This window comes from Microcebus murinus, chromosome 1 (assembly GCF_040939455.1).
Source record: "Microcebus murinus isolate Inina chromosome 1, M.murinus_Inina_mat1.0, whole genome shotgun sequence".
Lineage (NCBI taxonomy): Eukaryota > Metazoa > Chordata > Mammalia > Primates > Cheirogaleidae > Microcebus > Microcebus murinus.
Genome location: NC_134104.1, coordinates 71734098 through 71758031, shown reverse-complemented (window position 1 = coordinate 71758031; position 23934 = coordinate 71734098). Strand labels below are relative to the sequence as shown.

The following is a 23934-nucleotide window of genomic DNA, read 5'->3' as shown; positions in this document are numbered from 1 at the left end:
AAGAAAAGGGAGAAATGAGGTATAGCCTCACATAAGAAAAGAGTCTCTTCATTTTATGGTGGAAAGAACAGATAGATTTTTTTTCTTGCACTTTTCAGACTCCAAAAGCTATAAATATATGAAATTTAAAGCGATTAGAGAAAAATAAAAACCAGTATCCATTTGTTAGCATGGCTAACTTAATTGGGAAATGGATGACTGCTAGAAGCAGGGAAAGCCCAGCTGTCCAGCAGATCCCCAAACTGTGCTGGAGTTTCCAGAGCAAGCTCGCTAGCCTCTGAGCAGCCGCTCCTGTCACTTTAACAGAGAGGCCCGTTATCCACTACCTCCAGCATCCTCACTGCGTTTCCACACTGCTCCCGGTTTGCCTGTTTCTACGTTCATGACGAGCGGGAAATCCAGATTTTACAAGTGCTTTTTAAAACATCTCATCATCTCTGAATTCTCGTGGCTACTTTTCTTTCCCCTTATTACTGCCCTGAATCCAGTCCTCATAATCTCTCTCCCTCTGAGACCATTTTGATTACCTCCGGCCTGGCTTATGTTTAGTATATGAACTTTTTGATCCATCTTTCACAAAGTCTCAGCTTACGAACAGACAAATGAAGGAATGAATGAAGCCTAAACTCCTTAGCCTCGCCTTGGAGACCAGCCACATTCCCCCAACCATATCCCCTTTCCAGACTCTTCTCCCACTAGAGACCAGCCCACTCCACATCCCTGCACCATCCAGCAGCCATTCCATTGCATGAGGACCCTGTCAGAACTTAATAGGCCTTTGTCACAAGGCACTTCTGCGACAAGTGCTCTCTCACACTCAGATAGTATTCAGTGCAATGAAACTTTTATCATTTGACACCTACAAAGTTTCAGGTCACCAATGACTTACTCGTGTCTTTTCTACAATGCCTTATTGGCAACCTACAATGGGCCAAAATAGGGATCACAACACTCCAACCTGTGTCACTCAATAAATGCACACCGAATATATAAATGAATGAATGACTCCAATGGAAAAATAATGGCCGAAAATATTTATTTTGTGCTATGCTAAATGCTTAGCATACATTCCTTTTTTTTGTTGTTTTTTTTTAATTCCCAAATGACCTTTTAGATTCAGGCACACCCGGTTTAATTGTGCCTTACTTTATTGCACTTCACAAATAAATGTGGTTTTAGTTTTGGTTTTTTACAAATTAAAGGCTTGTGACAACTCTGTATTGAGCAAGTCTATCAGTCTGTTTTTCCATCAGCATGTGCTCACTTCATGTCACAGTTTGGTAATTTGCACAGTCTTTCAAATTTTTTCATCATTATTATATCTGTTTCAGTGATCTGTGATCAGTGATCGTTGATATTACTATTATAATTGTTTTGGGGAACCAGGAGCCTCACCCATATAAGATAGCAAATTTAGTCAATACATGTTGTGTGTGTTCTGATTGCTCCACCAACCAGCTGTTCCCCATCTCTCTCCCTCTCCTTGGGCTTCCCTATTTCTGGAGACACAATGATACTGAAAATTAAGCCAATTAATAAGCTACAGTGGCCTCTAAGAGTTCGAGTGAAAGGAAAAGTCACATGTCTCTCACTTTAAATCAAAAGCCAGAAATAATGAAGCTTAGTGGAAAAAAGCATGTCAAAAGCTGAGATAGGCTGAAAGCTAGGCCTCTTGTGCTAGTCAGCCAAGTTGTAAATGCAAAGGAAAAGCTCTTGAAGAAAATTAAAAATGCTACTCCAGTGAACACATGAATGATAAGAAAGTTAAACAACTTTATTGCTAATACGGAGAAAGTTTGAGTGGTCTGGATAGAAGATCAAACCAGCCATAACACTTCCTGAAGCCAAAGCCTAATCCAGAGCAAGGCCCTAACTCTCATCAATTATTTGAAGGCTAAGAGAAGTGAGGAAGCTACAAAAGAAAAGTTTGAAGCTACCAGAAATTGGTTCACAAGGTTTAAGGAAAGAAGCCATCTCCATATCATGAAAGTACAATGTGAAGCAAGTGCTGATGTAGAAGCTGCAGTAAGTTATCCAAAAGATCTAGCTAAGATAACTGATGAAGGTGGATACATTAAACAACAGATTTTCAATATAGACAAAACATCCTTTTATTGGAAGAAGACGTCAACTACAACTTTCATAGCAAGAGAGGAGAAGTTCAAAGCTTCAAAGGACAGACCAACTCTCTTCTTAGGGGCTAATGCAGATGGTGACTTTAAGTTGAAGGCAGTGCTCATTTACCATTCCAAAAATCCTAGTGCCCTTAAAAATTATGCTAACTTTGTGCTATAAAAATAGGACAACAAGGCGTGGATAACAGCATGGTTTACTGAATATTTTACACCCACTATTGAGACCTACTGCTCAGAAAAAAAAAGATTCCTTCCAAAATATTACTGCTCCTTAACAATGTAGCTGGAAAAGAGTCAAAATACCATCATTAGTAGGAGTTTGGAAGAAGCTGATTCCAAACCTTAAGGAAGACTATGAGGTATTAAACACTTCAGAGAAGGAAGTAACTGTAGATGTGATAGAAATAACAAGAGAACTAGAATTATAAGTGGAGCCTAAAGATGTCACTGAATTGCTGCAGTATCATGATAAAACTTGAATGGTTGAGGACTTGCTTCTGAGCAAAGAAAATAGTTTCTTGAGATGGAATCTACTCCTGGTGAAGATTCTGTGAACATCAGTGAAATCACAAGAAAGGATTTAGAATATTACATAAACGTGGCTGATAAAACAGTGGCAGGATTTGAGAGAACTGACTACAATTTTGAAAGAAGTTCTACTGTGGGTAAAATGCTAACAACAGCATGGGATGCTACAGAGAAACCTTTCCTGAAAGGAAAATTCAACTGATGCCACAAACTTCAGTGTTGTTTTATTTTATGAAATTGCCACAGCCACCTCAGCCTTCTGCAGCCACCACCCCAATCAGTCATAAGCCATCAACATCGAGGCAAGACCCTCCACCAGCAAAAAGATGACAACTTGCCAAAGGCTCTGATGATTGTTAGTGTTTTTAGCAATAAAACATGTTGAAATTAAGGTATGTACTTTGTTTCAGACATACTGCTATTTCACATTTCATAGACCACATCATAGTGTAAAGGTAATTTTATGTTTTGTGTGCCTCACTTTATTGCCATATTTGCTTTATGGAGGTGGTCCGGAACTGAACCCACAGTACCTTCGAGGCATGCCTCTATGCTCTATCATCTCCATTTTATAAATAAGGAAACTGAGGTTCAAGTTTCTAAAATCAGAGTCAAAACACCGAAGTTCCAGGCAGGGTTCAATACCAGTTCTTTTTATTCTAGAACCCATTCTCTCGAATATTAATCTCCTCTGCCCTCTCTCCTCCTTTCCTTTCTACCTACACCATTTAAAGGACAAAAATGAGCTTCAGAGAAGTCATAAAGCAACACAAAGACAGAATCAGAGATCTACATGCTGTAATGTTTCCAGTGCTCAGAATACAGTGAACCAAGAGAAGCCTCTGATTACACTCAAGGGGCCACCCGCCTGCATCTGTCTGGTCTTGTTAGAGGTTGGGTTTGAGGAGGGATGTCTTTCTTTTTACACAGACTCTAACACTAGACCCAGAGTCTCTGCACTTGGTTTAAAATCCAGCTCCAATTCCTTTCAACTATGCAACCTTGAGCAGGTCACTTTGCCACTCTGAGTTTCAGTTTCCTCACAGGTTAAATGAGAATCACGATGTTCATCCCAGGGGATTGCTCTGAGGAGAAATAAGGAATAAGAAATAACAGGGGAGATCAGACTATAAGCACCATAAGGAAGAGACCCAGTTTATTTTTTTCACAGCTCTGCCCTAGCACCTGGCATTGCATTTGGCATGTTTTCTGAAATCTGAATCACAGTTTCCTGGGTGTTTCTCTTATCTACTAATTATCTTCTAACTATTTGATAGCTAAGTGTAGGAATCAATTCAAAAAGAAAAAAATAATAATGATTATAACATTATTATTATTATTATCACCCTAAAACATAAGCAAAAGAAAAAAGATTATACAATTATACACTACAGTGAGCAAACAAGAAAGAAGTACTTGCATTTCACTACAGCTGCTATGACTGCATGCTTTTCACAACAGAAGAAATTTAAAGGGAGAAAGGAGAAAGGCAAAAAGAAATATGAATAAATAGATTAAGAAACCTAACGGATATCCTAAATGTCTCATCAAAATGAACAGGCTTTGCAATATAAATTGAAAGATCTGCTCAAAGAGAAGCAATTGAAGGGCCAAATTGAACAGTCTCAGCAATTTGTGGGAGGAGAGATATCTTGAAATGGCATAATGTAGGAACGAAGAACAAAGCATTTTTATCTGGCTCCCAAACAATTAAATGAACCTGCCAATTCCATGTGGAAGACGGGCTTTAAAGAAGTGCAGTCTGGTCGAGGGAACATTCAAAGTCAGTCAGAATCCATTAGATGCCAGAGGAGAAGCAGCCATAGATTTCCAAACAGGCATCTCCAACCCAGGCCAGAAGGAGCCCGAGGCAGCCGGAGCTGCTGGAGACTTGAAGAGAAAGCACTCTTTTGTCAACCCTCCCAGCATGCACCTCTTGCACAGCTTCTGGACTCAGCTCTTCCCATAGGCATTACTAGTCCGCGTGCACATAATCCCTGTGGAATGACAGAAATGAAGCTGAAGAGAAAAAAACCTTGGTTGCAGGTTAGGGAGGCATGTCATCAACCCTAACTCTATCTTTCACGCAGAGAGGGGAGGAAAATTTCTCCCTCTGGGACTATCTCCTCCTCTGTGACATGAGAAAAAGGTAGAAACACATGGCACCAGATGTTCAGTTTGTAAGTCAATGGGTCCGGCAAAATCACATATGATAAAGAAGCCTTGGAAACCCATAATGTGACTTAAAAGGTAGGGTTGACATTTTTCAATGCATATATTATAAGGGGCACATGGGACGTGAGGCCAAAGGAGAGAAGAGACTATGTTTCCCATCAGATACCTCCTTCCCCGTAGGACACTGCCTCATAGTGGGGCCCCCGTCCCCACCTCACCAGCACCATTTAAACTGTTCTCCCTCAATTTTTTTCCAAGTCACACTCCTGTATTTGGAAGGGCACAAAATACAGCTTCGTATCAAAAGTCCCATCTTAATCCTAAGGATGTCTGAAGATCAATAGGTCAAAATAGATGTGAAAACACTGTGCAAATAACAAAATATTTTACAAATAATATTATTACTCTGACATGTTGTGAACTTCTGGAGGTCAGGACTCACATTTACCCCTCAGTACTTCCAGTATTTAATACACAGCCTATCATACTTTTAAGTACTCGAGTAACAATGGACAGAGAGATGGATGGAGCTATCAATCAACTAGCCCTGAATACAGAATCTTTTATTGCAGGTTCTAAAGAGAACAAAATATATTCCCAAGGCTGTCATTTAACTGCTCACAATCAAGGTAGAGAAGATATTCTGCCAGGACACACAGTGCCAAAGAAAATAAGCCTATAGGTGCTATTTACAGGGTACAGACCACGAGCACAAACAATGGAACAATCTGGGAGATGAAATCATTTATCAAAGAATTCCTACACATGGTAAGGATTTTATCATACAAAATGGAAAGCACTTTGGAGCTGGGAGAGCTCTAAGGAGTCACTTACTCAACTCTCTTATTTTAAGGTTGAGAGATCTAGGCCTTTGGAAGGGGCTCGTGCATGCTGGTCTCACACAGCAATGTCCACAGCACAGCCATGCCTGCTGACCCCAACGCCATCACCACAATGACCACAGACCCAGAGGGATCTCTGATCCATCCTTGAGTAATATTTCATGGTACAGAATAAATTTTGTTTTACCTCACTGAGAATACCAGTAAAACAAGCCTGGTCAACATTATCCACTCCAAAATTATGTATTAAGCATCATGAGACAAAATGCTAGACAGCGTGGAAAATGTGTGTGTACAAAAACACACAGACTCTCTTGCCTTTTTCTATCTCTCAATCTCTCCTCCTTCTAACCTCCCCTCCCCACATGGTTCCTGCCCACAGGAGATGTGAGAGACCAGGTAAGGGGCAGAGGGAAAAGACAGCACTTTCACCATCAGGGCCGAACTCAAATGTCCCCTTCCCAGTGAGGCCTCCCTCCTGGGCTATCCTATTAAAATTACAACCCTATCCTTGTTCCATCAGCTGACATACTATATATATATATATTTTTTTTCTCTTTCTCCTGAATAGAATGTAAGGGTCATGGGCAGTGATTTGTGTCTATTTTCTTCAGTGTTTTATCCACAGCACCAGATGCAGAGCCTCAGACCTATTAGGTATTCAATAAATTGTTTGTTGAAAAAAATGAATGAATAAAAATAGAAATCAGAGAAGGCTTTGTGATGAAGACAACATCTGAGCCAATCCTTACAGGATGGCTGGTGTTCAGAAGAAAACACACATTGACGAGAAGTAGGACCAGAGTTAGACACTGCAGTTGAAGGTAAGAATGTGGGCAAGTATTTACACAGGGGCAAGTGTGGGAGCTGGAATAACACCAGTGAGGGGTTCATTTGTCTAAAATGTAAGATGTGTAAAGAAAAAGTAAAGCAGAGTGAATGCAGAATGGAACCCAAAACATCTGGTAAAGCATACAGATCCAATTCCGCATAAACAGGGGTGGAGGGCTATCCCTCAATCTCAAGAGACCACCTTGGGGGGCCCAGATTCATTCAGGCCCTTTTAGAAAGCAGTTTAGCTGCAGGTGGGTAGGGGACGATGATTCCTGAAAGCCAATAAATGCAGCACAGGCCTTCAAGCTGTTCGCCACCCAGCCAAGTGTTTCTCTGAGCCAAAACCCCACCTCCCTCTTCACTCTGACTTAGTTCTGGGTTGGCCTGCCCAGAAAGGCCAGTCAGGGTCTCAGCACCATAGAGCAGTACTTTCCACCACTGGTTCGAACTCATGCCATATAACTGTGGGCAGAAACTCACCCTGATGCAGAGGCTTTTTTTTTTTTTTTTTTTTGGTTATTTTAGTTATTTATATTTTTAATGTTGGAAAGACTGATCCGGGAAACAAGCATATTTCAAAAGGAGAAAAGTCATTAGCATGCATAAAAAATAAAGGCAGTAGAATATTGATTGTGGCAATTTAGGAAAGCTGGCACAATTCACCTTTACAATTTACAGAAATTGAAAGAAAATATAGTCTGCATTGCATATTGAATAGCAGTAGCATGGCTTTAGGATGCAGGCAGTTGCTGAATGCGCATAGATAGCCTCCGTATGGTGCCAGCCCCCACCCCACCCCCAAACCAGCTCTGCCAGGGCCGCCCAGGGGAAGCAGGAGACAGACGTTACCAAGTCTTTAGAGAAAGCAAGGTCTGGGGCAGCTTCCCCGCTTAAGGCCCTGTCTCAAAGGGCAACAGTGTCTCCCAGGTAATACAGGCACGTGGGAAATAAATCCATAGACACCTCAGAGGAACTCAATCAATATTCTGGTGAGAAAGGTTTACCAACTCTATTTATTTTCCTTGCTTTATTCAGTAAACAAAAGCAGACTGGTAAATAAATAACATAAGCTGATGATTTCTAAAGTGTGAGAGTGGTTTAGAAGAAAGAGCATTAAACTAGAAACTAAAAGGCTGGACATTGTTCTTGGTCTGGGTGGACACACAAGTGACCTTGGCAAATCATTTGACTTCCTTGGGCTTCAGCCTCCCTTCCTGGCTGCATCTTAGCTAAAATTAAATGGATATTCTTTCAGTTGTGGGTGGATATTATTATTAATCCTCTTTTACAAAGTAATTTCTCAAAGTTACAAACAAGACATGGAGCCTGGAATGCAAATCTGCCTGATTTCTGGAGCTCATGTTCTCAATCCTTCAGGTTATCATCTCTACGTCCCCTCTGCTTCTGGTCCTGACCCACTCCGCCATCATTCAAACAGAAAGGATTGAGACCACCGGAGTCTACGTGCATTTAACTAGTAACCAAGTGTCAGAGGAGACACCACTAAATGGTCCACTGGAGCTGTCTCCACTTCAGTAGCCTACAGTAACAGTAGAATATCCTAAAGCCTTTTTCACAGCTATCCCCAAATTATATCTGGGTTCTGTCTGATCTTTGATTTCAGACATCTAAACCCCAAAACTATAAGCGAACACATTTGTTTTAGGCCACCCAATTTGTGGAAATTTGTTACAGCAGCCCTAGTAAACTAAAGCACATGCTAATGCCCTGACTTGGTGATATTCTGTCCAAATCTTGGGAACTGACAGTTGTTTTCCAAGTGGAAATTGTCACGGGGCACTAATATTAATTCTTGAATCAGAAGGAGTATCAGAGCATGGTCTACGTTTATGGTTTTTTCTTTTTAACTCATGCATACACTTAGTGCACATTTACTAAGTGGTTAATATGTGACAAAAATTCTGCTAGGCCCTGAAAAGACAAAGGTGAAGAAATGATTCCTGTCCTAAGAGTTCACCGTCTGCTAAGGTCTGAATGTTTGTGTCTCCCCCAAATTCATTATGTTGAAATCCTAACCTAATCCCTACAGTGACAGTATTAGAAGAAAGAGCCTTTAAGAGGTAAGGAGTCCACATGAATGAGACTTACAAGATTTTAAGAGCTCCCTGCCTGTTCCACCATGTGAGGATACAGCGACAAGAAGGCCCTCTATGAATCTGCAAGTGGGCCCTTACCGGACACTGAATCTGTCAGCACCTTGATCTTAACTTTCTCAGCCTCTAGAACCATGAGAGATAAAGTTTTGTAGTTTATTAGCTACTCAGTCTATGACATTTTGTTATAGCAGCCTGCATGGACTAAGACAATGTCCGCCAAGAGTGTAAAGACATAAGCTGACAGATGTCTTTGCATCAGTAGTGGATAATGTAATGGCAGCATTTGTACACAGAGGGAAGAGAAAGGGAAGGATGATCATCTGGGACGGTGGGTATTGGGGAAGACTTTTACAAAGATTACATCTATGCTAGATCTTTAAAAAGTAGGCGTCCCTGTGAAAAAGGTATGGGAAGAGCCTTTTAGGCATGTCAAACCACATGCAAAGGCCTTGGCCCAACTCCTCCAGATATGGGTAGATACAGAGTGTTAAGGAGGGAGGGATGAGAAATAAAACACAAGAGCCATGTAGAGAAGCACCTTAACTTGCTTACAAACCAGTCCAAGAAACCCACCAGGTGCTCAGACAACTCCAACTATAATAGTCTTATTCAACGACTCACACCCAGAACCCTAGGCTATTTCCACTGTTTCATTTAGAGTAACTTGAGTGCCATTCCTCTTCCTACACTGATTACACACCTACCTTGCAGTTTCAACGGGCATATTAAAACTAAAATACTTACTGATGAAAAACTAGACAGAAGACACCTCTGATGGCTTTCCCTCATCCCCAGCAGATTTTTAATCCATTCATTACTCCTGGCATATGGAGAAGGGAGAGGCAGAAATGAAACTAACAGCTGCTCCCCACCAGTGGAGGAGCATGAGGATGTCAGTGTGCCACACTTGACAGCTGTGAGCAATCATAGGACATAATTATATAACCTCTTGCATGTGGAGCTTTCTACCCTTCCAGAGCACTCTCATTTCTCCCTGGGTTTTATTTTTACAGCAACTGAGGGAGCCGAGCAGTGTCAGTGAGGCCGGAAGGAGGCTCAGGGTTAGGTAAACTCCAAGTTAGAGGCTGACGTAAGATTAGACCTCGGTCTCCTGACCCCAGGATGCTACTGTCCTTCTTGGTTGTGTTTGATTAACTTTTAAAGCATGTAAAAGAACTTCTAGGATCATATATTGGGAAAATGGTTCATCAAGAGTAAATAAAAAGTATTCAGATTACATGGATGAACATTCCACTGGAAGGACAAAAAGAGCAAGCCCTGCTTTGTGTCATCGTAGGAGTAAAAGACATTTCGTGCACATGATCAAAATAAACACACCTCTGCACTCTAAATCTGGAAGTCTTATGGAAAGAGTGGAGGATGAAGTAAGAACTGAGGTTGTGAGATGTTTGTGACTGCAATGAAGCTCAGGGAGCAAATCTGCTCTATCAGGCCCCTTCTAATGCCTGCCTGACGCCCATCCCCACCATGCTTCTGTATTCAGTATATGACTGTCTACGTACGTCAGTCACCTTTAAGAAGTTGCTGATACCAAGGGAAATGATGAAATCAACTCATTAGAAACTGAGAATACAGCCATTTGCCTTTGTACATCCATGGACTTTTCCTTAAATATCATTATTTAAGCTAGTTGTTCATCTCCAAGGTTCAGAATTTCTCCCAAATTCTCAGGTTAAGAAAACAACCGCAAACTTTAAATATATATTAAAATTACAATGCATGAGTGTCAGCTGAAATCGCATTCTTCCCGAAAGAACTGAAAACATCACTGCTAAAGTCTCTTTAATTTGCTAGGATTAAAAAACCTAACAACATCAATGAGATCACATCTTCTGGTTGGAAGATCTCTCTTTCTCTGATTAAGAAGAGAATTGATGCAAAGACATAAAAGAATGTTACATTTAATTAATCTCCTCACCAAAACTTACTCCCCAGCCCAGTATGAGTGTTTTAGAGATTTATTTTTGCCTGATCTATAATGTTAACAACAGTGCATTTCAGCAAGCATGCGCGCGCACGCACACACACACACACACACACACACACACACACACACACACACAGGTGCGCTTAATACTGAATTGTAGAGTAATTTATTCTCTTCCAGGTGCCCTAGGTCATAAATGAGTTCTAAATTAACATAATCATCTTGCCTGTCCATGACAACAGTGCCTATTTTTGAGGCATGACTCCATGGAACATGAGGATATGCAAAACAATCTGTCCTCACTCCAGGTAAAAGATAACTCATCTTTTACAGATGAGTTCTCATCTTTAACAGAGGAGATTTAAGTGATTTCCTGACAAACTGCTGAAATACCCTGCACTACCATGTTCTCTGACCATCTCTCTCCTCCTGCCTCACACGCCTAGAAATAGACATCAAGTTCTGTGTGAGGAAAGACTGAATTTTCCTTTCTCTCAGAAGGGAGAGGGAATGGAGAAAGCTGTTTCCCTTCTCTCTCAGCTTTGTCCCTTGCATGTATGTGTGCACAGCAGATGGTGTGGAGCCGCAGGTTGGAGAGAGATAATAAACCCAGAAAATATTGCAGTATTAGGTTATGAAATGACTGACTTTCACATAGGAATGTGTCAGTGGCTCACTAATTACTGGGAGGAGTGCTGGAAGAAGGGAGGAAGAGGCAGCTCCAAGAAGCAGCTGGAACCCTCAGTCCCTTCCACCCCCAACATCCACATCCACGCCCCTTCCAGGGAGCAAAAAAAAAAAAAAAAAAAAAACCCAACAAGCAAAGACACCCTCTATGACACAATCAAAATAGGTTCTCCCTTTCTCTTGGCTGACAAAGGAGTCCCAGCAGAGCTAAGTAGCCTGAGGCAGATGCAAAGCAGCTCCCTCAAAACTGACAAGCAGGATTTTGTCAGCATCTTATTTGCAAAGGAGAAACAATATATCTGGGCTCACCCTGTGCTGGCCCCGCTTGTCTCAGTGATGTGATACGGACCAAAAGGAGAAGGTAGCAACAGGCAGTGAGTGCAGCTCTTCTATCTGGATAAGGTATGGGCTTTTGTCCTGGTTGATGTTTGTTTTTCTTTTATTTCTGAAAAAGGACTTAGAGAAGTTGGGCTAATTAGTGCTTCTCTCGGGGCCTCAGGTTTTTTCATCTGTGAACAGAAGACTAGAGGACTAGGTGACTGAGGCAGATTAAAGATGCTTGCATGCATATTCTTAGACATGCTTCCATCAAGAGGAGGTAGGGGCTAGGTCCTATGCTGTTTAATCTAAAAGGGCTCTGTGATTGCTTGACCAACAAAATAACACAGAAGTGAGGCTTGCTAGTTTTCAGGGTCAGGCCTTAAGAAACTGGCAATTTTCACTTCTTATCTCCTGGAATGTCCTCTCTGGGAGTCCTGATCATCAGTGTAAGGAGTTTGACTTACACTGAAGCTGTCATGCTATGGGAGTGGCCAAGCTGGTCATATCAAAAGGTCTAGGGCACTGGGCAAGGGAGAAATATTGAAATAAGGGAAAGTGAGAGCTATCTGGCCAGCTCCCAGCTGAGATCCAGAAATCACAGAGCAATTACAGACCAGTCCTTTTGTGCCCTGTCTGAATTCCTACTCACAGAATCATCAGACATAATAAAGTGTCATTTTAAGCCACTAGGTTTTAGGGTGGTTTTATGCAGCAATCAGTAATTATATATAATACAGGGACCTATAAAAGCCCTTCTTAGCCCTCACAACTCTGACTAGGTGATCTTATGCATGCCTGTAATCCTCCACCTCTTACCCTATCCTCACTAGGGCAGCCAAATCCAGAAGTTAGAAGGGCAAGGTGCATGCTTACGTGGGACCCTCATGGTCTGACTCTTCAGAATCCATCTCCCCACTGGACTTGAAACAGAGAAGAGGCAGCTGCAGCCAGAAGGGTGATGCTCTTTGAAAGCTGAGTCAATGCAAAGGGAGACAGACCAGGAAAGGAAATAAACAAGGACCAATGACATCATTTGACTCCTTTTATCAAACCAGCTCTCCCCATGAACTTTTCAGGGACACAATCAATAAATTCATATTTTGCTTAAGCAAGTTTGTGTTGAGTTTTCTGGAACTTTGTTGCTGACGAAACTCCTAACTGCCAGTGAGTGGGAAGTGGGTATCACTGGTCCTTGACCTTTTTCTCTTTCTAAACAATCAGTCATAGGTGATAAAGAAATAAGTCCAGGGTTAAGACATACAGGAAAATTTTTTAACACAGCAGGGTTCTATTTTCTGGTCTATGGAATGAAAAGGTTATTTGCACTGTGACCAGGGAAGGAAGGAAGTGCAACTGTTCCGTGTATTCACTGTCACATATAATCATGAAAAACCAGGCATAAGCCAGACTGGCATTAGTGGCTGGCTAATCAAACTACCAGACAAAGCAGGGTAGGAAATGCTATAGCCAATGAAATGGTAAGTTTGGGGACTGGCCTGCTAACTGAAACTATGTCCATAAAATAAAACACTAACTGATTAAGTAGGCCACAAACTAGTTGTTAAAATAAATGTGGAATATTTAGTAATGAAATAAGAGAATAATGTTGTATAGGTGGTGGAGGAGACAGAAACAGTGAATAAAATAATCCAGAACTGGAAAGCTGGCTCCAACTGAGTTTTGATGTTTCAATCACGCTGTCTCCCCTATCACCAGAAAAAAACACAAGCACAACTATCCAGAGTCACATAGTATGTGGCTGACCCTACCCAGGCTCTAGTCACAGTTGGGCTGTGTCAAAATGCAGGCTGTCAATTACCCAGACTCTAACTGGCCTCTTTGCTTTGCAAACCTCACCCTCTCAAAAGCCACCTGACCTCAGCTTGCACCTGAGGCTATGTCCAGTTCCGTAGGAAGGAAGCATATCTGCATCAGCTGTCATCCACGACCCTACTCCAGCCTGCACAGGCCACAGCAACAAACCTGCCACTGACATTATCAATAATGGAAAACACCACTACTCTTCAGGCAGCCATCAATGCTGTCTATAACCTGCTGAACTGAGCTAGGAAAGGGATTCAAACAACAGGAGACAGGGCAGCTGCAGCCTTCACATTATATTAGAGGCACCAGAGCAATTACAAGAGGAAAATAAATTGTATATCAATAGTACTTGGATGGATGATGTTTAAGAGTAGAGCAAGGTCCTAAGATTTATCAGAAAGACTAGCAAAGGAAAAGGCTAATAATCTTCATGAAATAGATTACACAATCAAATACTGAGGCTCTGGGCCCAGGAATGCTTAGACACACAATAATCTCAAAACCACACAATCGTGACTGCCCCTCTCTCTTTCTTAATCCACAAAGGAGACTTCCCTGACACAAGTCCCTAACATGAGTCAGGACACCTAGATTCGAATCCCAATTCCGTTCCCCAACTGAGTCTCCCTGGTAAATGACATCCTCTGACTCTCAGCTTCCTATCTGTAAGATGGAATAAACTAGAAACATTTAAAGCCCCAAGCCTAGTGAGGACAAAGTGTGAGTGCACAGGACCTACTGTGCATTTCTGTCTTGCTTACCCTTGTCCTTAAAAACACAAGGCCCACATTGAAACAGGCAGATCTAAAGACAGTTTCTCATCATATGTCCTGTTAAGGTCAAAATATATGACTTCCAAACTGAGAATGGTTTCCTGCGTTTACTGTAACCCTATACCTCTCTCCTTCCAATCAGTGTGGCCTAACTGGTCATCACCATCCTCAGAGCAAATGTTTGATGCAACTTCTCAACCAGACATTACCTGATTTTCATCAAAAACATCTCTTAGTTGTAAGATAGGGATAAGAAGACCTTTGTCCTGCCAAGTTCAGCAATTATTGAGGCCATCAATGAAGATCATGAAAATGAAAGTTTCTAATAGTAAAGGTTTACCTCACACGGAAGGTGGCATGCATATCCACAAAGGCAGGGGCTGAGTCCATCGGCCTACGTACGAACAATCCACTTTCCACCCATCCCACCGTTGCTGACAATCACCTAGCATGAAAAGTTACAAATACTTGCAGGCTTATTAAAATAGAGATGATACTAACTTGTTAAAAATGATGGCTATCCAGGAATTGATGGGACCTACTGAATGTGGATTGCTACTGTCAAAAATCTTGACAACTGTAAAGTACATATTTCAATTTTTCAACAAATCTCTCCTGAGCATGTAGAGTTTAGCAGGCATTGAACAGCGTGCCAGGGAAATAGCAATAAGCAAAAACAACCCAGAGTTTGTCCTCATGGGGGATCATCTTGTATGGAGAAGAACTGACATTTTATAATAACAAGTGAATATTAGAGGTACAGATGATGTGGGAGAGTAAAATAGAAAAACCAAGCCTCACCTATAGAGTCAGGGAAGAAGATTGGAAGAATAAGGAGAGGGAGAGGGCAGATAGGGCATGATCCAAGTAGAGCACTTACTCCTGCAGGAATAGATCAACAGACTAAAGGACCCCAAAGGACCTGAAGCAGAGAGAGCGAAGAGGGTGGAGGCCACAGATAGGTTGTGGAGGTGGGCAGAAGCCTGGTGGCCCCTAACGCCAGGTCGATGGTGATGATTTTTAAGTGAATGATTGTGGGAGCCATGGAAGGTTTTCAACAGAGAAGTGACATGAAGGGGACAACACTGTTTGTGTGGGGAGCAATTACTGAAGCGCTCCCGATGGTTCCCAAGGCACTTCGGTAACTAGGAACACCCTTGGGTACTAGATAAAGACATCATATGGTACTGAAACAGAAAGAAAAGCAATTGGAGTGATAGATTGAGGTAGAGCTGAACTAATCTTGGACATACTCTAAACATTCTACTCATTTTTTTATAATCATGATCTGAGTTTTTCTCTCATTAACAAAGCTGGGGAAACAATCCTTACCTAGTTTTCTGGCTGTTTGAATCTGGATAAAGGAAAGTTTATTCATTCACTACTCAAACCCTCATCTGTTTCCAAAAAGGATTTGAGGCAGTTTAAAATAAAAAAGGTAAAGAAAGACAAACAAACCAAATGTATCGCAAGGTAAAGGGGAGTTTACTATTTGCCTTTCTGCACTGCCCCCTTCGGGCTGAAGGATGGAAAGTTGCAAAGCTCTGACTTCACGGCTGAACATTTCAATACCAAGAAAGGAATCATGAAAGAGGGTAGTAGCTCCTAAGGGGGAGACTAAAATTAAGAAACAGAATCAGATTCTATGTTCTTTCAGGGCTCATCTCTGGACAATCCCCTCTCCGCACCAGGAGAGCAAAACAGAACAATAACAACAAAAATCAATAACTTGAGAGCAATAAAGCGCCCACCCTATGCCTTTAAAAACAGGCCACCGCCAAGGTTTCATTCACGCACACAAGCTCACACACGGCCATTAGTGACGCTGTTAGATTCTGACCTCTGTTCCCTTTTCCCTTAGGAGGCTCAGCATAAGTGACTCATTAGCGCCCCAGTAATCTAAGCCCAACAGGTCCCAAAGTTGGCAACGCTCAGCAAAACACCAAACATGAAATTCACAAGTTTAGAAGACACACACCCTAGGTAAGCAACCCAGAAAGCTGCACCCGCTGCCTACACAATGCTGTCCTGTGCACCAGTGTGGCGAGTGCTTACATGCTTCCCTCCCCACTCTCTCCAAAATGAAACTCTTACCCCTGGCTCCATCTGCCTACCCCACCTTGACAATGGCTGAAGTAGAAAGGCCACTGAACACACAACTACTGTGATGGGACTACGCTAGAGTTGAAATACCCAAGCTTCGTAAACCACAGGAAGAATTTCTACAATGACAGTACTCGATAACTGGAAAAAAACCCAGAAATTTCCCAAATTCATCGTGTTATATAGCACACAAAAGAGAGAGATGATATTTCTGTGATATTGGGGTGATGAGGAAGAGGCTTCTCAGGAGGTCCCCATGCCCATTCCCCCTCTGCCTATATCCCAGCCCCAGCCCAAAGCTGAAAAGCTCTGCCTGAGGAACAGCTGAGTCCAACCCAGCCTTCTGCCCCTATCCTCTCTTCCCACTCCCACCATTTAACCCATTTCACAGCTGGAGAAACCAAGCAGCCCCATGTGCCCCTTCCCTGTTGTCCCTCTACTGCCACTCTGACCTGCTGTCCAAGTCACTCTCTGGAAGCAGAAGACTTCCTTAGAACAAGACTTGCTTTCCCTTCACTGGGCACAATGCCTGCCTAACACACTAAAGGTACTTTAAAAATGTTTATTGATTCCCACTAGAAATGAGTGGTGGTACCTACCCAAAGACAGAACGTTCACAGCAGCATTACTCGTGATACTCCCAAACTAAAGCAACCCAAGTGGTCCATAACAATGGAATGGATAAATAAATGTCACAGTATATTCATTTATTCTCTGAAATACTACTCAGCAATAGTGTTTCCAAATTCCTCACAGGTATTAATCTTTGGGATTCAGAAGTGAGAAAATGGAAACAAAAAGTAACATTCTTCATACTCTTTATCATCTAAAAAAATGTTCAATAAAAAGGAAATATTAAAGTTTTATATTATTTACAAAAGTCTGTATCTTAAATATTTCAACACAGAAAATGCTAGTGAACACCACTAGGTAGTAGTCAAATAATTTAATGTGAAGATCTAGCAAGGTAAATAGCACTGTACAAAATCATATATAGAAACTGTCAATTAAAAAATTCAGTTTACTTCCAAAATTTGGTATTTATTGTGCAATCACAGGATTTGTGTAACATGTACTATGTGTATAAAGATATTTGTGCTGAAGTTATTTCATTTGCAAGAATGACTTACCACTAGCATCAGAGAGGACCTGGAGCAAACATCTATGACAAGGAAAGAGCCAACAGCAAGGTGACCAGTGAGACTGTGGCCACATTTCTCCTAGGTGTTCCTGTCACAGTTCCCAAAATCTTTGATCTTAATCTTCTTCCCCTCCACAACTCCCGCCCTAGCTCTACACTTAATGTCAGTGAATTATTCCCAACCAACAATGTCTGCACATTGATTGTCAAGCTTTAATTCTCATAGGAAAATTATAATATTTTCCCAATTTCTTAAGTGGTTTTTCTCAGGAGTCAGAAAAACATATTTCCTGGGAAACGCCAGGAAGGAATTCTCCCATGGAAACAATACCAAAGAAAAGGAATGAACTATGCTATATGCAAACAACATTAAATCTTATAGACACAATGACGACTGAAAGGAGCCAGACACAAAAGAATACATATTATAGGATTCCATTTATATGAAGATCCAGAACAGACAAAATTTGCTGATGCCAGCAAAAGTCCCCACAGTGTGGGGGCAAAAGGAAGTGAACAGGAAGGGACACAAAGAAGCCTCTTGGAGTGCTAGAAATTTCTATAAGTAGACCTGGGTGGTAGTTACACAAGTATTACACTATGTAAAAATTTATTAAGCTGTACACAAAAGTTTTGGCCTTTACCAGGCCAAATGTGAACCTAAATTTAAAAAAAAAAAAAAAAAGAGGAAAAAAATATTTGATGAATGAATGGCTGAACAAATGAATAAACAAACTGGAACCAGAGCTAGAATCAAGGGCCACTCCCTAAAGCCCTATCATTAAGTTTCATAATGTGTCTGAGACACATTATAAAACTTAAGCTGATACACTCATGAAAGCTCACATTGGCTTATGTTTAAAAATATATCCACAAACATCAAAATTTACCCAAGCAACTATCCCACTAATCCTAGTTTCCCAATTCCAGTCCTCTAACCTCAACACTTACACTATTATACTATATGGCATAGTTGCCTATCTACTGCACTCTGTCAAAACACTCTTAAAAATAACTCTATATGGTTATTGTCTGTGCTGGTTATCCTCTGCTTGACCCTCTACATTCCCTATCTCCCCACTCCGCGCCCTGGACAGCTGACCTTTGTGGACTGCATCCACACACTCTATCGCCTTCTGGCTTCCAGACGGGCCCAGCCAGTGGGGAGAAAATCAGAGAAAGATCAGAAGAGAGGAATATAAGCTTGAGGCATTTATTAACCAAACTCCTCTGCAAGGTTAAATGGTACGGATATTTTCCTCAACTAACCTTTCAATGTGTCCAACTATACCAAATGATTTCCTTCAGAATTTCAGAAACCTCTCTCTACTCTGGCCCCATTAGGCCAAGGGACGCTTTACTGTCACCAGCACTGGGGATGAATCATCGTGGTGGTTTCCTTTCACCCTGACCACATCTTTGTCAATTGTTCCTATACAAAACCCCCCTCCATTTACCCTAATCTGGGTGTGCCACTTGTTCCTTACTGAGACCCTGACTGATACAATGTTTAACAAGAAAACTGTTATGTTACATCTACAATATAAAAAGAACATGCTGTACCATGTTTATTACCTCCATTGCAATTTTTTCTGAAGACAGTATTTATTACTTGTTGAATGTGTTACCCATGCAGCTAGTCCCCTACTCTCCAAATGTCAGCTCCATGAAGACTGTTTAACAGTCCTTGAGTGTGGTCAAAGGAAAGTTGTACTGGTTTTTGGTTCCTCATTCGGAAGAATCGCAAGCAGAGCTGGTGTGATGGAGTGACAGACATCCAGGGAGGGAGTGTGGCTGGCCTGGGGAAATGTAGCCAAGACCAAGAAGGAAGAGGAGGAGGAGCAGGGGAAGCAGAAAGAGGAAAAGGTCTCAGCACCAAAATGTCAGGTGTGGTTAGGGAGAGTTGTCCTGCTTTTTGGCTCCTTGCGTGGAAGAATCGCAAGCAGGGCTGGTGACATGGAGTGATGACAGACACAAAGCACTTCCACACAAGTTTTATTGCAAAGTGAAAGTAACTTCCAGAGAGAGGAATAGGTCTGTCCCCATGAATGAAGATGACCCTGAGTTTAAAGATAGAGTGTAGAAAGTACATACACTGTCAAGGTCAGGAGAGAGCAAACTGTTCCAATAAAGAACAGCCTCATCGCAGGGTTAGGGTCTGTGCTTTATGCTAATCCTCAATAATATGCTAAACTGGGGGTGGAATACTCATGTCTTTTCAGGGAATCTGGTGGAGATTCCCGGAATCATATACCCTCCCATTTTCTGTCCTTATATGGCTGGCTCTGAAACTGTCCCAGCACTAGGAGTTGTGAGTTTTACTATGTTAATGAGGGAAAGTTTACCCTTTGGTCATAAGCTCCTAGCTTCTGCACATGCTCCCAGTCTGGAAAAGTCCCTAACCTCAAGTTCTTGCTGTTACAGTTTTTTTTTTCTCTGTCTCTATTGGTCACAACCCTAACCCTTGACCACATCCCCTTATCACTGGCCCTGCCACCCACATGTCTGGCTGACTGCCCTGCCACCTATATACCTCCATTCCTACCTAACAGCCTTTTTGACTGAATCCAAATTTTTTTTTTTTTCGGTATATTATGGGGGTACAGATTTTAAAGTTTCAATAAATGCCCATTTCCCCCCTCCGCTCAAAAGTCTGAGTCTCCATCATGACCATCCCCCAGACGGTGCACATCTCACTCATTATGTATGTATATACCCACCCCCCTCCCCCCTCCCACCTCCCCAATACCCTATTACTGTAGTACCTATGTGACCACTTAGGTGCTACTCAGTTAATACCAGTTTGCTGGAGAATATATCTGGTGCTTGTTTTTCCATTCTTGGGATACTTCACTTAATAGTATGGGTTCCAGCTCTAACCAGGAAAATATAAGATGTGCTATATCACCATTGTTTCTTAGAGCTGAATAGTACTCCATGGTATACATATACCACATTTTATTAATCCATTCTTGTGAATCCAAATTTTAATAAAGGGATTTGTTCTGTGAAGTGTGGATTCAGTTGAGGGGATGCACTTGGGGATCTGGAGGGCCACATGTGGCCTTGAGGCCGCAGGTTCCCCACCTTTGAAAGACATCCAGCTATTTGCTGAACAGACGAATGGACAGCTGGATGAATGAGTGAATATGGTAAAATAGTTGATAAAATAAAAAAGTCAGAAAAGAAAATGTAAATTAGGATTACCAACCATATGGATGTGTAAAGAAAGGGACTCAAAGAACATAAAGCTTGAATTTTTGTTGCTGTTGTTATTATGGAAAGACTGTGAGTGGATTTTTAAATTTTAATTTTCCATTAAATTTGCTATGTTTATAGAGCAATAATACTTCTAAAAAAATTTTGGTGTCACTTAAATCTAGAATGAAAATGAAAATATAGCAAATACACATTTATATATTTTATGGATATACAAATGGAATGCTAAAATAATTTTTTCAAGACACACCAGATGATTAAATATTAAAGTCGACTTTCCCTCTGTACATAGCTATTAAAGAGTAAGTAAGACTTTCCACTGTGCTAAGCAACCACTTGCCTAACAAAGTTGCCATAATTGTGTTAAGACAGGGAAGACGGCATCAAATGAGAAGCAAATGGGGCATGGTCCCCACGTGGATTTATGGCTCTCATTTTTAACTGACAGCAGTTCTTCCCAAGCTAGGGAAAACATGGCCACATGATTTATTCCCAATTTAAATTCAGAGACCACTAAACTAACAACAGGTATGGAAAGACTCCTAGACAGATGTTGGAGACTTAGGTACCAGTCACAGATCAACCAGTAATAGCTGTGCGGCCCTAAGCAAGGTGTCCCACCTCTCTGGACTCCACTTTCCTCATGTGTAAAATTAAAGGTTCCTTGCCAAACCACAAGTGCCTACAGTTCTGACATTGTATGCTCACCAGTGTTAGGACATCAATGACAAAGGTAGAAAGTCAGTAAGTCGGCATCATTACTTGCATGTTCTCCCAGGCACTGCCAACTCAGCAGGACCAACGCCAAACTCTCTACCTCATCTTGACACTTGCTCCCCTTTGTTCTCTCTCCACCTTTTCTGAGAATGGCTCCACCATGCGTTCTTGTGGCCAAGACAAAAATCTGTCATCTTGTATTTATTGCTGCCTTTCTCCTTTACCACCCACATCAAAACACCAATTCTGGCCCGGGCACAGAGGCTCATGCCTGGAATTCTAGTAAGTACACTGGGAGGCTGAGGCGGGTAGATCGTTTGAGCTTGTAAGTTAGAGACCAGCCTGAGCAAGAGCGAGACCCTGTCTCTACTAAAAATACAAAGAAGTTAGCCAGACAACTAAAAATATATAGAAAAAAAATTAGCTGGGCATGGTGGCGCAAGCCTGTAGTCCCAGCTACTCGGGAGGCTGAGGAGATTGTTTGAGCCCAGGAGTTTGAGGTTGCTGTGAGGTAGGCTGATACCACAGCGCTCTAGTCCAGGCAACAAAGTGACACTCTGTCTCAAAAAAAAACCACAAAAAAACCCCATGCCAATTCTGCTCATTTAACCTTCTAATTATCTCTTGAATCTCTCTAGTTTTCTCTGTAATTGCTTGCTCTAACTCCAATTCAGACTTCCATAATGTCTCTCCTGGACAGTAACTGTTCTCTCTTTGTCTACTGAATCTGTTCTCAAAGGCCACAGTGGTCTTCCTAAAGTGCATTTCACATCCCTGCTTAAAACCCTTCAGTCAACAATGCCCTTAGGATAACTCCCTATATCCTGAGGCTGGAACAGAAGGTTCTTTATAATCTAGCTCCTGCCACTTTCCCATTCACTCCATAGTCTAGTCATACTAAGCTACCAGTGGCTCCTGCAAGAGCCATCTTTTCCTTGGGCTTGTGGCCTTTGAACATAGTATGTCCTCTGGTTATAATGCTATTTCTTTTCCCCCTCCTTCCTCCTTTGTGGTCTAGCTACTTCCCACTACTGGTCCTGCAAGCTCTAGCTTTCCCTAAAAACCTCCTTACAGCTGCAAAATTGGGTTAGGTGCTCCTCCTATGTACTCTCATAGCACCCAGAATTTTAATAGTATGTTTTCTGAGTGAAGCTTGAGGGCAGAGGGTTGCTCATCATTTATTTCCAGGATCTAGAGCAGTATCTGCCCACAGTGAGTAGTTAATATATGCTTATGGATTACATGAAAGAGAAGGAGAGAGAGAGAGAGAGGAAGGGGAGGGAAGAAAAGCAACAGATTTTTTTAAGCAATTCCAAGACCCTATACTACAACAAGGTTTGTGTTAGCCAGGACCCAATGGATTCCACAAAATCCTTAGCTGGACACTTACATTCTCTTAGTTTTATAACTTAAGAGGTAGAAGGAATTCCCAGAGATTACCATATCTATTGTAGTGTATTTAAGCTGTATTATCCTCAAATCATTCCAGATGATTGATTCTAAGTTCATTTTTTTTAAGAAACACACATAACTAGGTCATAATTCAAGAAAAATAGAGGAGCGAGGAGGGGATGGGTATATTCACACCTAATGGGTGTGGTGAGCACCCTCTGGGAGATGGACATGCTAGAAGCTCTGACTCAGGTGGGGCAAAAGCAATAAATGAACCTAAACATTTGTACCCCCATAATATGCTGAAATTAAATAAATAAATAAATAAATAAATAAATAAATAAATGAAAATATGACGTTAAACTTCCAAAGTAATAAAATCTGACAATCATTCTGAGTAATATGAGCCATTTCAAACAAGTTACCCTTCATCAAACAGGTCACACGCTTGCTTTCAGAATACCTAAAACTTTGTTCATGCCAGTCCCACTTCTCTACTCCGGGCTATGTCCATGTCAGATACCAACTCATCCGTGAGAGCTTCCCTGGCCACCACATCAGTGACACTGCAGGTATCTATCTCACTATCCTCCCGCAAGGCCTCATACAGAGATCCTCCCATGGTCTACCTTGTTTATCTGTAATTGTATATTGGACATATATATTATACAACATTCATCGGTAATTACTCAAATGTTGGTTCAAGGAATCTAGTTCAATCCTATCGAACGCATCTGGGTTAACAAGAGTAAAAAATAGCTCAAAACTACTCAGATTGGGGCTGAAGATCTGGAAATTCATGTGCAAGATTGATGCCCATGTTTTGCATATCCTTCTCTCCAAAAGTTACCATATCTAAATATGATAGGCATCTCTGTTGTCAGAATGGGCCTTGAAAGAGCCAAAGATACAAGTTGTTGGGAATTTGGAGTTCCCACATAAATCACTGCCTCCCTTTCACATGAGCCTATTTGAAAAAGAAAAAAGAAACACTGAGAGGTAGCATGATGGTGGGAGAAGACATGGACTAAATAGGAACTGTCTCTGTGAAATATCTTCAAATAATTCCCCCTCTTATCCCCACCTCCCAACACCCAAAATGAAGAGAGTGAACTAAATGACTTCGAAAGGCTTTTTGACTCTGTGGTGTATTATCTACTTATGAGTTCTCTTCCCTG

The 23934-nt window shown here is 41.5% G+C and overlaps 1 protein-coding gene across 1 annotated transcript in view; it reads right to left on the bottom strand.

Moving 5' to 3' along the window:
- MB21D2 (Mab-21 domain containing 2) overlaps window positions 1–23934 on the bottom strand; it is a 109463-nt gene that overhangs the window by 52235 nt on the left and 33294 nt on the right. The window lies entirely within an intron of this gene.